The following is a 20,000-nucleotide window of genomic DNA, read 5'->3' on the forward strand; positions in this document are numbered from 1 at the left end:
CAGTAAAATTAAAAGCCCCTCCTGAATACTTAAGATACTGAATCCTTTAATATGTGATATCATAAGCATTTCGTATGTCACATGATTACAATCAAACCCCTTTCAGCGCCTAATCAAATATCTGTTAATTTCTCTCCGGCTGGTGTTTCTTTATTGTGACATTTCTGAAGTGCTCTCGCAACTTGTGGACACGACCAACCTCCTTTCCTTTGGTATTATTTTCCAATCGATCCCCGTTGAAATTGATGTTTAGAGTAATCGTTTCTTCCTCTCTTTGGCCGGATTGAACAAAATTCCTAACACATTTCTGCACCTTTGTCCAAATTTGCTGGCAACACTCTCCTTTTAGCTCAGCAAATTAATGGCATCCTTGCCTTTTTGACAGATGCTGTTTCAGTCAAACTTCATTTGACCATGAGTAAGGAATTATTTTCCCTCCTTCCAAGTGGCTATATAGTACAACACTCCAGAAGGCGTTACCTCTTATACTGGACTTGTGGCCCATTTTTTTATGCGATCCTAACGTTCTGCACAAGACTAAATCACACAAACCAACTATCCCATCCTTATTAATTGTTGATTCAAGTAAGTCTAGTTAGAAAAACTGTATGCAAGCAACTCATCTGCTTTTTCTAATGGAATGCTGTAAAGCAATGTATGTATGCATGCATGTATGTAAATACACTGTATGTATGTATTTCTGATGTTATCTTAAAAACTATCTGCAGGACAATCTGTCCGAGGAGAGGCTGTCTTCGATTTTCGGACGCAGCTGAGACGTTGTGTATTCATTATAAACGTAGAGTAACATGCCCAATTACCTTATTTAGTAGTAGCAAGGCATGGATAACCTGGATGGAAGCGCAGAGGATGCTTCACCAAGGAATGAAGGAGCAAAGAGAATTCAAGCTGTTTTGGAGAATAATGCGGTTTGGTGTCTCAAACGTAGTCTACAAAGGAACTTGGATAAGAAAATGTAAGCTTTTCCAAAATGCTAATACAAACCTTACAGGCAGACGGCACGTTTATAGACTCCCTCAGAATTTTTTAGCAGCAATTAAATTATGAGTCTCCTCACAATATCTCAGGAATATGTTATAGTCCATTTCTTTTAGCGAGGCAGATTTGCACCGACTCGCAGCGGTGCCCTTTTTACTCGGAAAAGTTTCCCGATCGCTGATTGGTTGGACAAGATAATTCTAACCAATCAGCGATCAGGAAACTTTTCCGAGCTAAAAGGGCACCGCTGCGAGTCGGTGAAAATCTGTCTCGCTAAAAGAAATGGACTATAGAAGAGGATATCAAGATCTTGAGGGAACAAATAGTAAAAGAAGATAAACTTACTCAGAGTTTACATCGACTTCTTAATCACAGATATTGATCAATATTTAAATATCCCAATAGAAATATAATCAAAACATATAATCATGCCACCGAATAAGTAGTCCAAGACTGACACCGAGATAACAAACAACTTGGATAATATTATTCATGACAAGTCCCAATCATAGGAACTATTCCTTAGATCTTGAACTGAGGTCAAACCAGACTTGGAATCAGCATATTGAACTATAGATAGTTATTCCAAACCTTTTCTCACAAATATATTTTCTTTATCATTATTATTTCTAGCTAAGCTACAACCCTAGTTGGAAAAGCAAGATGCTATAAGCCCAAGGGTTCCAAAAGGGAAAAAAGAGCCCAGTGAAGAAAGGAAATAAATAAACTATATCAGAAGTAGTGAACAATTCAAAAAAATATTTTAAGAACAGTAACAACATTAAAACAGATCTTTCATATATGAACTATAAAAAGAGACATTTCTCCAGGTATTTTAAACAAGCCAGGTTGGTAAAATGGTAGACTCTAATGCAACAGGAAACAGTGGCTTGGGAGTATACTCTTTCTGTTAGAGTGCAGGAAGCGGAATTATCACTCGTGCTGCCACGATCCTGGATAAAAGAGGTGGTTCACTGTAGGTTAATGACCCTCACGTTGCACTAAAGAAACGTGAGCATTTTTTAGACTTGGTGCAGACCTTGGTAGTCTAGTGAGAGTAGCAACATGCAATACTAGCAACATGCAATGAATATTTTGTTTTTTTATAACATTGAAATATAAAATTTCCATATCAAAACCGCCATCTAACCTTTGCAATCATCAATTTTGAAAACAGTCATCAGAGGAAATTATGAACAAGAGGCATTATTGCACACTTGGCAGATTTTACAAAGACCCTCTTCAGAAAGGATAATAAAGGGAATGAAGTCTCATGTTGTTTTTCTTGAGCTTTACAGCCATTGCAGGCTGATTGATTCAGAAAATACCTAAGGGAATAGTCAATAGAGTATCATAGACAGAGATACAGTAAAAATCCTCAAGAAACTTTCATGGGAAGTGTTACAGTAAGGTTACCAGTTGAGAAGTTAAAATAAGTGAAGGTCAACTCCCCCCCCCCCCGCCCCGTTTTAATAAGTGTTTTAAACATAAGACCTAAGGTAAATTTACAGACAGCGATAGCTTTTAGAAATTCTTCAATCATATTCAAAATTCAAAGTAATAAACTGCTTCCTACTCGCATGCTGACTGTCAGGAATGACAGGAGACTTTGACAGCTATATATATATATATATATATATATATATATATATATATATATATATATATATATATATATGAGACAAACTTCAATTTGTGCCTGTTGTATTGTTTTAATATACGCTTATTAAAAGCTTTCATCTTCCCAGAAGCGTTATGTAAAAGTAACAGTATTTTTTTACTAAAATCAGTTATTTGGACGTATTGTAATTTATATCTTTTTCTAATGAGGTAGTGTACACACAAATATATATATACATACATACATACATATATATATATATATATATATATATATATATATATATATATATATATATACACTGTGTGTATGTAAGCATAGCATAATTTAAGTTATAAAGTAAATGTGAGAAATAACGTGTCTCTCTCTCTCTCTCTCTCTCTCTCTCTCTCTCTCTCTCTCTCTCTCTCTCTCTCAACCAAATTTTAACCTTTCCCCTTTTTTCATCTTTGCAGGTCTAAATCAAAGCAGACTATCCCTGGGCAGCTGTAGCCTTCAACCTGAACCCACACCTCACATAGGGGAAGCGCACGACCTCTCCTCCCTCAACCCCTCAGAGAGTTCCTACCCAGCCGTCCTCGATGTCATGCACCTCGGTGTAGATGCCCAGAAGAACATACCCACGGAGGAGAGGAGTGCGTCTCCTCAGGAAGTCGAGCTCGCCAAGAATGACCTCAAAAGTGACATGCCATCCGGCGAGCCTATCACCAACCTGGCCAAGCTCGCCTCCGCCGACGGTGTGGCCAACAGCCTCAGCAATCCTGATCACGAGGTCAAAAACGTTCCGCAGCCAGAGCAAACTTACCAGACCTATAAGATCAGGTTCTGGATTCTCTGTCTTTTTTCGGCAACGGCCTTTTTACAGGTATGCGAAGGTTCAGTGGAAAGATTATCCTCCACAATTAAACATTTTTTTCTCGAAATTGTGTTGAAAAGAACTTCTTAATAATCTTCAGCAATAATCTTAACAAAATTAGCGTATAAATCATACTAACGATAGATCTCCAACATGGATATTCAATGAAATAATACTAACAAAAACTATTGTTCCTAAGCTAAAATCCTGTAAATAGAAAGTGTTGCTTAATGTGGCTTTTAGAAGTAGGCCTACCACACGCATTATTAATACTATATTGTTGATTTTGAACACATCAACATAACACTGAAGTCATCTGCCATCCTGACATCAAAATGGTATTGACGCCAAAATCATTTACTAGAAATGAAACAATAAGATAATTCAGGTAAAATGTAAATAATGAAAATTAGAAAGTATATATGATTTTCTTGGACAAGATAAAAGGCGATTTTTTTTTCTCTTTCTTTTTTAGAGCTATTTGATTACTTGGCTTTTATGGTATTCAATGTTTAGCAATATCAAAGTTCACTTGTTTTTCTAGAGTTCAACAAGCGGTAGTTGCCAGAGATAATTGAAGTTTACAGTTCATTAAATAATGCTGAAAATAATTAACTGAGGCAGTTTGCCTATTCAAGACACTCAAATTAAGATTGTGTATCTTCTATGAATTCTGTAGCATAAAGCTAGCTTATTAAAGTATATCATGTTATTTTGAGAATAAATTCCTAATTCTCATCTATCATTCTAGAGTACAGTATTCCTAATTGTCATCTATCATTCTAGAGTACAGTATTCCTAATTGTCATCTATCATTCTAGAGTACAGTATTCCTAATTCTCATCTATCATTCTAGAGTACAGTATTCCTAATTCTCATCTATCATTCTAGAGTACAGTATTCCTAATTGTCATCTATCATTCTAGAGTACAGTATTCCTAATTGTCATCTATCATTCTAGAGTACGGTATTCCTAATTCTCATCTATCATTCTAGAGTACAGTATTCCTAATTCTCATCTATAATTCTAGAGTACAGTATGGGGGACATTTGGCTCCATTGCCGAGTCAGCAGAATACGCCTTCTCGACCTGGACAGATGCCACAATTGCTGCCTTCCCCAACTGGGGGCCCATTATAGTAGTCATCTTTACTGTGCCGATGATGTGGGTCACGCAAAAGCTAGGTAAGTTGTCTCTTGTGGTCAGTCTGAACAATATTCTTTCAATTGTCAGAGTTTCCTTAGTTTTGCTTTGGTTGGGAGATTATGGGACCCAATTGTCAAAATCTGTTTCTTTAGTTTTGCTTTGGTTGGGAGATTATGGGACCCAATTGTCAAAATCTGTTTCTTTAGTTTTGCTTTGGTTGGGAGATTATGGGACCCAATTGTCAAAATCTGTTTCTTTAGTTTTGCTTTGGTTGGGAGATTATGGGACCCAATTGTCAAAATCTGTTTCTTTAGTTTTGCTTTGGTTGGGAGATTATGGGACCCAATTGTCAAAATCTGTTTCTTTAGTTTTGCTTTGGTTGGGAGATTATGGGACCCAAGTGTCAAAATCTGTGGCCGTAACACTTTCTCTCAAGAAACAATTGGTAATAATTTTCCTTCAATGATGCGCAAGTCTTTCTACATTCAACGGAAGTGTCTGTTGGGAATATTGAAAAAGGGTATTTTCATAAAGCTTACAAAGAATTTAATATTACCATTCAATTTAAAACTGGTTACTGTCGGTATAATGTCTAGTCTTTTGAGGAATGAGAATACATATGATTAAACAAATATCATTCCAACATTCTCAGTTGACACTAGCTAGCTTCGTCAAAATGGAGTTTCCATATAAAAACAACAGTAGAGTATAATGAGAGAAGAGCAAATTCAAACACTGCTAATATAGGGGGCTGATGCATCATGCACACAACATAGGTTTCTAAACCCCAAGAGCAAAGCAGTCTGAACGGATTCCTCTGGCTTGCTCATATCAAAAAGTGTTGCCTCTCTGCTGTCAGTCAGTAATTAGAACGGTTTTATAAAGGATTGGATGAAGATCAAATATGATAATTCTAATTGCTCACGTTTTGTTCAAGTACTTCAGAGAGGGGATAAATATACAGGTATAGTCGAATAGATAAAAACAATTGAACTGGGCGATGTGCAATAAGGTTACAAAATACTAAAGGTCCTTTCTAATAGTCTAAAACACAAGACCCCTTTTATAGATAATACCAAGGAAAAAGCTCAAAGAAGTGCTCTAAAAAAACACTAGCCAAAGTTACGCAGTAATGCAAAATAGATATCATAATTGCAGGAACAGAAAATACATTACCTATAGGCTACAGGGAGCTAATTTGTAAATATTTAAATTTAAGAACAATGAAACGAGGTATAACTAGCTTGAAATTCTATATAAAAAGCCTAGAAAGACTTTGAAGTTTCTTAACCGAAAATGTTAATCGAAAGATCATAAGACAAGATCAATTTAATATCCAAATCACTAATATACAATCGAACAGCATATAAAGTATTGTAGTACCTTCAGAAAAAAAAAATGAAAATAAAAAATGCCAGAGGATTTACTCTTTGTGACTCTCACAACATAGTGGCACGAAAAACACGGAATTATCAGATGAATGTCTACAGAATATGCAAACTACTTGATGTCATCATTAACCATGAGAAACAGAAGCTCTCTCCACAGATAAATGGAACAAAAGACCAACATAGTGTAAAATTCACATGCTAGGTAGGGCATTGTCAATTCCATGAACAGGATAATGTAAGTCATATTTTTCGACACTAGAGACATCTCTGCAAAATTACAGAGAAAATTATGCATTATTCCAACATATTAATAGAGATCTCAAGAGGTTTATTTGGCTCATTGTAGGAAAGGCTGCCTTAAACAAATGTAGTTTATTATACAAATTCAATCTGATTACATTATACCATTGGTATGTACACAGTGAAACTTGTAAAAGATGTTACACAAAAAAGTTATCTACTAAGGAGAAAACATACAAGAACATGTCAACAATTTTGAGGGATGAAAACATAATGAATGGTTGTGGTAACTGACAGACAACAAGTAAAAGTTATGGGCAAACCTCTAGATACTGTTAATGAATATACGTAGCCTTCTTAGTACAGACAGTAAGTGTTTCCACAGGACACGATACCGAAATTAAAAGAAGGATAAGCATGAGATGGAGAGCTTTTGGTAAACGAAATGAAATTATGAAAGGTAAAAATGCCACTTTCTCTAAAAAGAAAATTATTTAACCAGATAGACCTACCACCATTAACTTATGTATCAGAAATTTGGAAACCTACTAAAGCCTCAAGACATATTAAGCTAGTAACAGCTCAGAGAGCTATGGAAAGAATAAAGAAGGGAATAGCAGACTAAAGGATATTTTAACAACATGTAAAAAGAAGAAATGGACATGGATAGGACATATAATGAGAATTATAGATTATAGACGAATATTGAGAGTAAGAGAATGGGTCCCTATATATCTAACCAGATAGACTTACTAGCATTAACTAATGCATCAGAAACTTGGAAACTTATTAAAGCCTCAAGACATATTAAGCTTGTAACAGCTCAGAGAGCTATGGAAAGAATAAAGAAGGGAATAGCAAACTAAAAGATATTTTAACATGTATGAAGAAGAAATGGTCATGGGTAGGACATCTAATGAGAATTATAGATAATATGGGGATATTGAGCATAAGAGAATGGGTCCCTATATATTGTAAAAGAAGCAGGGGAAGAAAGAGAAGACGATGGATTAAATAGCTGAAACAATTTGCGGTTATAGACGGGCATAGAATGACCATATACAGATGCGAGTGGAAGGACATTTCTGAGGCCTTTGTCCTGCAGTGGACTAGTAACGGCTGATGATGATATGCATTTCTCTCTCTCTCTCTCTCTCTCTCTCTCTCTCTCTCTCTCTCTCTCTCATATATATATATATATATACATATATATAGGCTATATATATATATATATATATATATTTATATACATACAGTAGTATATAGAAACAAAAATATATGTATTTGTATATATGTATATATGTATATATATATATATATATATATATATATATATATATACACACACAGTATATGTATTCATATATACATATACATGTATAAATATAGAAATAAATTTGTATATATATATAAATGTATATTTAAATATATACAATATGTATAGTATTTATCATCATTTACATACATATATATAAATATATATATGTGTGTATGTATGTGTATATTTAAATAAGCCATATATTTTAATAACTTAATGTCTAGATTCTCTCTTATACCTCGGGATCCGAGATCCGAGGGGGAACCAACTTAAAGACAATTACTTGTGGCCGGCCGGTGAATCGAACCCTGGTCCAGAAAACTGGCATGACAGTGACACCTATGGCCGGGGAATTGAACCTGGTCCAGGAAACTGGCATGACAGTGACACCTATGGCCGGGGAATCGAACCTGGTCCAGGAAACTGGCATGACAGTGACACCTATGGCCGGGGAATCGAACCTGGTCCGGGAAACTGGAAAAACAGTGACCGCTATGTCACTGTCATGCCAGTTTCCTGGACCAGGGTTTGATTCCCCGGCCGGCCAGAAGCAATTGTCTTTGAACTGGTTCCCCCTCGGGTCTCTAATCCCGAGGTATAAGAGAGAATCTAGACATTAAGGTATTAAAATATATGGCTTATTTGAATAAGAAAAACACGTCTAAATGTGCAAAATGTATATATATATATGTATATAATTTATATAGATAATAGCCAATTTATACACGCATAAGTATGTATAAATATAGATTTACATATATATGCATATATATGTATATATATATATATATATATATATATATATATATATATATATATATATAATGTGTGTGTACAAACATATATACATAATATATATATTTATATTTATAAATATATCTATATATATATACATATATATATATACATATATATATATTTCATATATATACATATATTCATTGATATTGCACATTTACAGTAGATATATTATTTTTATTTTTGATATTATTATCAATATTATTATCATTACAAGCTAAGCTATAACCCTAGTTGAAAAAGCAGGCTCCTATAAGACTAAAGGCTCCACAAGGAAAATAGCCCAGTGAGGCAAGGAAACAAAACAAAAAAAATAAATAAATAAACTATAAGAGAATCAATGGAAAAATTTAAATAAAATATTCAAATAAAACATTAAAATAGATCTTTCATATATAAACTAAGAAAACTTGAAAATAAACGACGAAGAGAAATAAGGTGGAATAGTGTGCCCAATTGTACCATCAAATAAGAGAACCCTACCCCACGGTACAGAGCTAAAACTCTATCCATTGTTCAGAGGCTATAGCACTACCCAAGACTAGAGAACAATGGTTTAATTTTGAAGTGTCCTTATCCTAGCAGAGCTGCTTGCCATAGCTTAACTATTCTACCCATACCAAGAGTTAAGTACCCACTGAACAATTACAGTGCAGTAGTTAAACCTTGAGCGATGAAGAATTGTTTGGTAATCTCAGTGTTATCATATGTGAGAGAGGACAGAGGAGAATGTGGAAAAAAATGGGCCAGATTTTTCGGTGCATCTGTAGGGGGGCAAAGGAAAATTGAGCTGTAACTAAAATTAAGAATCCAATGTAGTACTTTCTGGCCACTCAAGGGACCCAATAACACACACACACACACTCTCTCTCTCTCTCTCTCTCTCTCTCTCTCTCTCTCTCTCTCTCTCTCTCTCTCTCTCTCTCTCTCTCTTATATATATATATAATATATATATATATATATATATATATATAAATATATATATGTGTGTGTGTGTGTATGTGTGTGTGTAAGTATGTGTGAAGGGAATAATTTTATTGTCATACCTGAAGCTGATGAAGATCTTGATGTGACCATGAATGAATTCAGTGTTTTGAATTCGAAACTATCATTAAAAAACTAAAAAGATGGAAAGCTCCTGGATACCATGGAATAACTACTGAGATGATATTGACAGAAAATGAAGTGACCCCACAAATACTTAAAAGATTATATTGTAGAATGTGTCATGAAGAGGGAAAACCTGATGAATGGGAGCTAGGAGTTCTGGTGAAAAATGGCCAAAAAAAAAGATCTGACTGATTGGAATAATTATAGAGGCATTACGCTTTCGCCAGTTGTCATGAAAATATAGATTATGCTTATTCTAAAGAGACTGGAGAGAAAGATTGATGAAAAGCTGAGAGATGAACAAGCAGGATTTCAAAAAGGTAGAAGTTGTATTGATCAAATTTTCATTTGGAGACATGTTGTACGGCAATGTGTAGAATATAGAAATCCACTTTTAATGGCATTTGTGGACTATGAAAAGAGCCTTTAATAGTGTGCACCGGCAAATTTTGTGAAGAGTCCTGCGTTATTATGGAATTCCTCTTAAATAGGTAAATTTGATTCAGTGGAATACTCCCAGGGAATATAAATTAGCGGAGCTAGAGTATCCTGATGACGGTGTCCTTATTAGCAAAACGCCACAGGACTTGTAAAGCTTGCTTACCAGAATGCATGAAACATCACGTGAGGTTGGGATCAAGATAAACAGAAGAAAAACAGAGATGATGATAGCGGAATATGCAGTGGAAGATGAAATATCATTGGAAGGCGAAAGGATTAATGAGGTGGAATCATTTAATTGTTTAGGAACTATGATCTCTAATACAGTGTCTTTAGAATTAGAGTTTAAGGAAAGATTGAAAAAAAGCAAATCAGACAATGGTTAGGTTAAGTAAAACTTGGAAATCAAATTGCCTGAAATTGCTTATAAAAATCAGGCTATTTATCAGTTTTGTGAGATTAGTGTTACTCTATGGACATGAGTCGTGGTATGACAAAGGAACACAATTCAACAGAGGTTGTAGATTTGATAACAAAGCCCTCAAAAAATATTAGGAGTTAAATGGCAAGACAGGATTAGAAATGAATCTGTATGAGAGATCACTGAAGTGTCAAATGTGGATGAGATCATGGTGAGGGGTAGATGGAGATAGTTTGGGCATACTCGTCGTAATTCCCAAAAGAGATTAGTTCACCAAAATTTCAACTGGGCTCCACAAGGCACTAGAAGAGTTGGAAGACCCAGGCCTACATGGTTGAGGACTATGAAGTGTGAAGTAAGTGATGAATAAAGAAGTATTGATTTAAAAGCTCAAGATAGAGACGACTGACAAAATCTAACTGAGGCCCTTGGCATCAATAGGCGTAGGAGGAGGAGGTGGTGGTGATGGTGGTGATGATGATGATGATGATGATGATGATACACACACACACACACACACACACACATATATATATATATATATATATATATATATATATATATATATATATATATATAATATACATACATACATATATACATATATATATATATATATATAATATACATATATATATATATGTATATATATATTTATATATATATATACATATATATATATATATATATATATATATATATATATATATTAATGGCATCGCCCGCTTAAGCAGCAAAGCAGACTACGTCCTTGCTGCGATCCCTGGTGACACCTTCCCAGAAATCTCAGATTGACTTAGCGTGCACGGGGGAACTCCTATACAGTATAGTACCCTCAAAATCATGCATCCTGGTGCAGTACTTACAGTCCCCAGCCACCCGTGTAGCTGAGGTTTTTAACCTCTCTCAACAACCATTGGAGGACTAAAAGGCATTGATGGACCTCAGAGAAATGATCAGTATTGCCTACCTTCAGCTAGCTACAGACATTTGTTTTCATGAAGTGCCCTTAGTGTGTAACGCATGACGAAATCTGTGCGAGCTACTTTCCCTGATGTCGACACCTTGCCCATGAAGGCCCTAATAACTAGAGTCAATGCCCTTATGGACAGTCACTTCCCTATCATCAAGAACTCCTTTAACAACTCCATTACTGGCAAAGTGGACAACCATTCAAAGCTGACTGAAGCCAAAAGGAATGCTGTAGGATATCGATCCCACCTTATGACATACTTGGGCAGAAACATAACCACATACCTCCCACCTATACCGAATCACCCCCTCGCCCCAACTAACTCCCTCAACAACCACTTGATGATGTTCCCTCAGCCACAGTTGTGCTACTATCACTCCATGTTCAAGGTTGCTGCCAAGAAATGTGTCCCTGAATGTCAATTGTAAAAAAAAGTATATCAGTAGGCTATCATCTGTGGCGGTAGCCTCTCCATTAACTAATCTCTTCCTTTTGCACGATTCTACATGTAATGTGCACTTTACGGTAGATACTGGTGTATGTCTATTGCTTCTTCCTTGTTTCGCCACAAGGGCGTGACCATGTCATTCCAAACCTGCTGATATCCTCCTAGTGAGCACCAACAGATCTGCTGCCCCCCCCCCCTCCCCCCCGATTATGAGATGCTGCCACTGTCGTTTAAGGCCGTCCAGTACCGATGGAATTTCATCATCGTTAACTTTACACTGCCTCTGATAAGCGCATCTTTCCTCGTGCATTTCCACCTCCTGAGTGACATCACACATCAACGCTTAGTTGATAACATCTCTTACTCGTCAACAATTTTATCACTTGTTCTGTGCGACTGCGCTCTCCACATCAGCACTCCAACGGATAACTAAGCCCACCTCCTCACTTACAGCCAGGTACGACATAAGTACCTATGGTGTCAAGGAAGTGGCATTTTTCGGTCATCACATCACTCCTGAGGTCATTCACCCATCCATGGGAAGGTATCATCTGGACAGAAGTTCCCCACTCCATTGAAAATAGTAAACTACCATCACCATTTCTTGCTAGTCACCACCGCCACTCTTGCTCCCTTCTATGAGTCTGTCAAGGGCAAGCAAAAACCACATTTGGGCTCCACTTCAGGAGGTGACCCTCCACAATGCAAAGAAAGCCCTATTAACTGGTACTGCTCTCAACTTTCCTGTGTCAACTGCAATCCTCCTACTGTCCACTAATATTAGTGTCAACACTGTATGGAAAATAACAAAAGATCAATGGATCATACCTACAACTGACCCTCTTCAGTAGAAAACTTTCCTAGGCAGAATCCAGCCACTCTACTTTCAGCTGTGAACTACTGGCATGTCCTTCATCATTCACATGGACTTGTTACCCCTTGTGCATGCCTCCACTTGACAGTCTAATGCCTGGTTCACCAATCAACACCAACATCTCTCTCCTTTTTCTGAAATCAACTGTACCATTCAACATATCCATGGTAAACTGAATCCACTAGCTGACACTCTTTTCAGAAACACATTGGCTGTTATGTACCGGGGAATGGATTACAAGGCTTTGGCAGAAGCCCAGTGAAAGGACCTCCATAACCAAACTTGCAGAACATCCTGCTCATCTTTTAATTGGGAAGACCTCCTCCCAATGACTAACGCCACTTTCTTTTTTAACGTCAGTACTGGAGTTTGGGGGGCTATAACCACTGGTCTCAGAGGTCCCCGTTCGGAGCAAAAGCTCTGGGCAATCTGGGTGCGTGTCTGTGTGGGCTAGTAGACCACTCCATTGAAATTTGCCTACATGCACTGACATGTTTCAAGTTGATCCACAGTCTCTCACAGATCTAACGCACAGCTACAGAAGTCAAAGTTCATATGATATGACATTACTAAAGATGCCAAGGACTCGGTCCACACCTGTATTTCAAGTCAAACTTCAACGATTCCTCGCCACACGGATTCGGGTGCGAGTAGTTTTAATCAACCTCAAAGTCGTTCTGTCCACATTCATGTTGACGTGGTAGGCTCCCTACCCAATCACAAGGACACCGTTACATTTTCACCGTTTCACAATCATCAATCGCTCTACTGGTTGACCTGAAGTCACCGATCTCTTGTGCTGATTCCAATACAAAATTATTGTATTTCTTCTTTACTTGCTTACATTTTATGATGTACCTGGGAATACCTATTTTGTATTGCTAACTTAAAGTCATCCGATTTTTCTCTTGTATATATATATATATATATATATATATATATATATATATATATATATTATATATATATATTATATATATATGTATATATATGTATATATATAGATAATTTGTATATATATATATATAATTCATGTATATATATAAATATATATAGTTACATTTATATATATATATATATATATATATATATATTATATATATATTTTATATGAAATTAGGTATACTATATACATACATACATACACACATATATACTGCATATATATACTATATATATATATATATATATATATATATATATATATATATATACATACATGTGTATATGTATATTTTCGTGTGCTTGTCTTTAAATTTGTATCTATAAATACATTTAGATATAAACATAATTACTATATATATATATATATATATATATATATATATATATATATATGTATAAGTATATATACATATAAACGCATTTTTATTTATGTATATATACTGTATATATTAATAAATATACACACAAATATATATATATATATATATATATATATATATAAATATATGTATATATATACACAGTATATATACGCATACTTATATATACAGTATACACACACAAACGCACACACACATATATATATAAACTGTATATATATGTATGTATATATATAATATATATAGATAGATAGATAGATAGAGAGATCGAGATATATATATATATATATATATATATATATATATATATATATATATACATATATATATATATATATATATATATATATATATATATATATACATATATATATATATATATATATATATATATACATATATATATATATATATATATACTAATGAGTTTGTTTGTATTTTTCAAAAGAATATTCTATTTCTCCATTATATTTATAAAAAACCAGCCAAGTCAAGCTAAGCTGCAATCCAACAAAGACAGTCGCTCATAAATCAAGACAGACAGCAACATTCCAGTGTCCTTGATGGCGTCATTCATCCTAAGGGATCAAATGACAGGGAAGGGGAGAGGTATCAAGAGACTGCCATTGTATCTTGTTTTAAGGGAGACGTGGCAAAGCATATATTAGGAGACGAAGAAAGAATGAAAAAGAAGGCAAACTCCTGTAAGCGATCGCGAAGGATGGCACATCCACCAGATTACGCTTTCATGCTTGATCGACCTTGTTATACAATTTTAATAAGTGAAATAGGCAGTTAATTAAGAATACTCTAATATTTTCTTTTTTAACTTATTTAAAATAACAAAATACAATATTTACATTTTGTCAATTAAATAATTGAACACAGGAATTCCTTTGTAACAAGTTTCTTCAATTTTTCCTTATACAAAATTGACGCAAACCATCTCACATGATTTAATCTTCCTCTAAGAAAACCAAGAGTATCATTTTCACTAAGTTTCTGCATACGGCTTATCCATATGCTATACACATAATTACAAATTAGAAGAACTGCTGTGTTCCTATCTTTTTTACATTCTAATATTAAAGCAACCGGCACGTCGCTACAGCATTATTTATGTCGTTAGAGTATTTCTCTCTGAGGTTACGGCCATGTCTTGTTTAAACATTCAATAAGATCTGAACGATTCATGCCTCACCCAACTTCAAAACCACCTGGAGTATCTTGAAACAATAATTTTGCAGTTATATTTCACTTCACACTTTCTCCTTGAACCGTGTCTCTTTTTACAGCATAGATTAACATTTATAATAATAATAATAATAATAATAATAATAGTAATAATAACAATAAGAATAGGGAAGTTGGGAATATGGGGAAAGGAAGAGTACCCCTGGATACAATCCAGTTTAGAGCTTAAAGGCAGGTACTCGGGATGGGAAAGATTAAGAAAAGAGGGAGATAGAGAAGTACAGGAGAAGAATAAAAGAGAGGGGCAGACCCTCTTGCGATATTAGGGAATTGGTATTATTTTTGCAGTTATGCTGCTTCAAAAACTTTTACAATTAATAAACTTGAACCACTAACACGAAGGCTAACATGGAATAGTAAATTATGACTGTGCCAAAACGAATAGCTCTACATTAAAGAAAAAAATAACAGCACAAAATAGATTTCTGTCTTACATAACAAATTCGTGACTATAACGCAATTCCACCCTCACTCAACGAGAAAGTAGTTCAGGATTTAATGGCAAGCTTTTGTGGCCATGAGCCTCACAATTATTTCGTTTCTACCACAAACTCATTATAAAATGTCAAAAGTTTTGAGGTTGGTTCAACGACCATTAGTCCAAGAATGATTACTAATTTTAATTACAAGTATGAAAATAACATACCCAACCCTTTTTAGAAATATTTCCTTATAGTTTAAATATATTTTGTATACATATTACCAAACTTGTTCATTTACTCAGCAAATGCAGAAAACTATTTGCTGATTCTAACGTTAACTTGAGGAGGAAATAGTTTGACTTCTTTTAATTGCATAAATAGCAATGTGAGCAAGATTTCCCCTAGAAGGGATTTCATAAAAAAAATCTAAAAATAAAAAAATAAAAAAAAATTTCCTCCTTTCCTTCATGTAATAGCAGTTTCATGTCTTCCGGTAAGCGATTCATATATATATATATATATATATATATATATATATATATATATATATATATATATATATATATATATATACACACACATATATATATATATATATAAATATACACATATATATATGTATATATATACATACATATATATATATATATATATATATATATATATATATATATACATATATATATATATATATATATATATATATATATATATGAATAAAGAACTTTACGAAATTAGATCTAAGCAGCCCATTTTCTCTTCCCACAGGTCTCCGCCTTGGAATGATTGCCTGCGTTGTCCTCATTGCAACGGCCACAATGCTAAGGATTGTGACATCACAAGAAACCGCATTTACTGTGTGAGAAGCTTTTCCATCAATCATTTTAAGATATAATCTAGCATTAATGTACTTTACGGAGTTGCCTAAGTGACGGTTGAATACAAATATGGCTCCACTGTCTTTAATATCTATTGTTTCATGGTATTCATTTTGATATAGTCTTTATGTGGAACAGTTCTTTAATTTAGTCTTTTCCAAATTCGAGGATATTTTCATGGTAATTAAAAATTCCTTCCTTGTAATTTTCTTATTAGGTTTTAGATAGTTTAATTTTTGGGCCCTATTTCGGTTTTATTAGTTGCAAAATTTTAAGACAAATGAATTTGTATTAACCTGTTAGTGTTGGCATGATCAGATTATGCAATTTGCAATTATCGAAGACTACCAAATATTTCCTTTCTTTTCTAACATGCGACTATTCGATTAATAATTAACGTTTTCTTAATTGTAAGTGACAATTTAACTGATAACACAAATAGAACTTTTCATTTCACTAATCAAACTGCAAAATCATTATTATTGAGTCGCGCTCCGGTGATACTGCGTTTTCTGTTATAAAGAGAAAAGAAAAGAAAACGAAATAATATGACTAACTACAATAGATCTTGAAATTTTTATTTTCATTTCGGACGGGAAATTCTAAATTACAAATGACAATTTACCGATATTTCATTGACTAATCATTATTGTTACGAATTACCATGAATAATAGTTTTAGGGTCAAGACACTTCTTTGCCAAAAAAAAAAAAAAAAAAAAATTCTTTACCAAAATACAACCTATAAATAGCCTATCTTGATACCTTAAGGGAAGTTGCCCTACAGTCCTCGACGAAATATAGCAATATAATTAGTTCTTCTTTTTTTCAAATCGAATGCCATTCTGCTCTAATGCTAGTTTTACTTTGTTACCAGCATAATACCAATTCAATGTAATCGATAAAAAAGAATGGGCATAAGGCGTGGAGGGACTTGGGGGCCGGACAAAATAATAGATTGTATTGGCAGACATAGGAGAGAAGAGCAGTTTCCATCACTCAAATAACTTTCCGATTTATTAACCAAGAAATTGGGTTTTAGTCTATATATATATAAAAAAAAACTCTCTTTTTCCAAATAACTGCTAGAAATGTTCAAGATTGAAATTTTTGAATGGGAACACTCAACGGGCGAATGTGAATCTTTTATTGCTACAAACTATACAGTATGTATGTATGTATATATATATATATATATATATATATATATATATATATATATATATATATATATATATATATATATATATATATATATATATATGTGTGTGTGTGTGTGTGTGTGTGTATGTGTGCATATATATATATATATATATATATATATTTATATATATATATATATATATATATATATATGTATATATATATATATATATATATATATATATATATATATATATATATATATATATACGCCATTACTAGGCCACTGCAGAAAAAAGGCCTCGCACACGTCCTTCCGATTGAGTGTTTATGATCTTTCTGTTATTCTATACCCTGAAATTTTCTTAGATTGTCAATCAACCGTCTTCTATTCCCTCCCATGCTTTCTCGCAATCTCTAGGGACCCATTTTATTATTCTTAATGTCCATCTATTGTCTGTCATTCTCATTATATGTCCTGCCCATTTCCATTTAAATTTTTTTGTACATGTTGCAAGAATACCCTCTAGTTTACTTTGGTCTTATATCTATGCTGCTCTTTTTCTGTCTCTTGGTGTTAATCCCATCATTATTCTGTCCTTAGTTCGAGTTGTAACTAGCTTATGTTCCAAGGCTTTAGTAAGGCTCCAAGTTTCTGATGCATAAGTTTATACTGGTAGTTCCATCTGATTAAATACTTTTGTTTAGAGAAAGTGGCATTTTACATTTCATAATCTCCTTTTGTTTACCAAAAACTCCATATCATGCTTATCCTTCTTTTAATTTCGGTCTCATGTCCTTGGGGAAACACTTATTGTCTGTCCTAAGTACAGTACATATGTTCATTGAAAAATTCTTGATGTTCATCCATAACAATTATTTGTTGTCTCTGCATTTTCACTGAACATTATCACAGTTTTACTCTTATTAATTTTCGGTCCTACATTTCTGCTTTCTCTATTAAAATCTTATTTCACCTTTTGCCATTCCTCTCACGAGTCACTAAACAAAACTATGTTATCTGCAATTCTCAAGGGGTTAAGCAATTTCCCCATTAATGTTAATACCTACATTTTCCTAGTCTAAATTTTCAAAAACTACTTCTATGCATGCTGTGAATAATTTAGGAGAGATTTGGTCTCTGTTTATCTCCCCCCTTAAACGAATTTTCTCACTATATGTAATTTTACAATTGTTGTAACTTCCTCATTGATATCTTATAGATATGTTCTAACGTAAGATTCATCTATTCCTTGTCTTAGAAGGGCTTTCAATACTGCTGAAGTTTTGACAGAATCAAAAGCTTTCTAATAGTCTATAAATGCCAAACATAGTGTTTATGATACTTTGTTGATTTTATCATTAGCTACTTAATTACATACTGTAGTATGGTCAGTTGTTGAATACCCACTTCTAAAGCTTCCTGCTCTCTTGGTTGATTGAAATTTGGTTGTCTTTCTATCCGGTCTATTATGATCTTTGTACATATCTTATATAATCATCATCATCACCTCCTTCTACTCCTATTGATGCAAGAGGCCTTGGTTAGATTTCTCCAGTCGTCTCTACTTGTGCTTTTAATTCAATACTTCTCCCTTCATCATCTCCTACTTCACGCTTCATAGTCCTCAGCCATGTAGGCCTGGGTCTTCCGACTCTTCTAGTGCCTTGTGGAGCTCAGTTGAAAGTTTGATGAACTAATCTCTCTTGGGGAGTGTGAAGATCATACCCAAACTATCTCCATAATCTCATCCACATATGACAATCGAGTCATCTCTCGTATACTTTCATTTCTAATCCTGTCCTGCCATTTAACTCCCAATATCCTTCTGAGGGCTTTGTTCTGAAATCTACTAAATTTGTTGGAGATTCTTTCATTTCATTATCATATCATGACTCATGTCCATATAGTAACATCGATCCACTAAAGTGATACCTCTTTAATCCTTCCTCCTTCCAATGATAGGCTATTTCATCTTCCATAGCATATTCCGTTCTCATCATCTCAGATCTTTTTTTTTATTATCTTGAGCCAAACTTCGTGTGATATTCCATGCATTCTGGTAAGCAGGAATTGCAAATCCTGTGGTATTCTGCATCATCAGCATACTCTAGGTCAACTAATTTCCTATTTCCAATCCAGTGCAATCCTTCTCCACAACTCTAACTGCTCTACGCATTACAAAATCCACGAGGAGGATGAACAACATAGGCGACAACACATTCCCTTGAAGTATTCCGCTATTTCTGTAAATTCATTTGACAGGACTTCAATAACATTCATTTTGCACATGCTATGCTCATGAACAGACTTAACCAAATCCACATACTTAAAAGGAA

General features: G+C 34.1%; 1 pseudogene; it reads left to right on the plus strand.

Moving 5' to 3' along the window:
- Positions 1–20,000, plus strand: part of LOC137646850 (solute carrier family 49 member 4-like) — a 101,839-nt pseudogene that overhangs the window by 67,526 nt on the left and 14,313 nt on the right.

This window comes from Palaemon carinicauda, chromosome 1, assembly GCF_036898095.1.
Source record: "Palaemon carinicauda isolate YSFRI2023 chromosome 1, ASM3689809v2, whole genome shotgun sequence".
Classification (NCBI taxonomy): domain Eukaryota; kingdom Metazoa; phylum Arthropoda; class Malacostraca; order Decapoda; family Palaemonidae; genus Palaemon; species Palaemon carinicauda.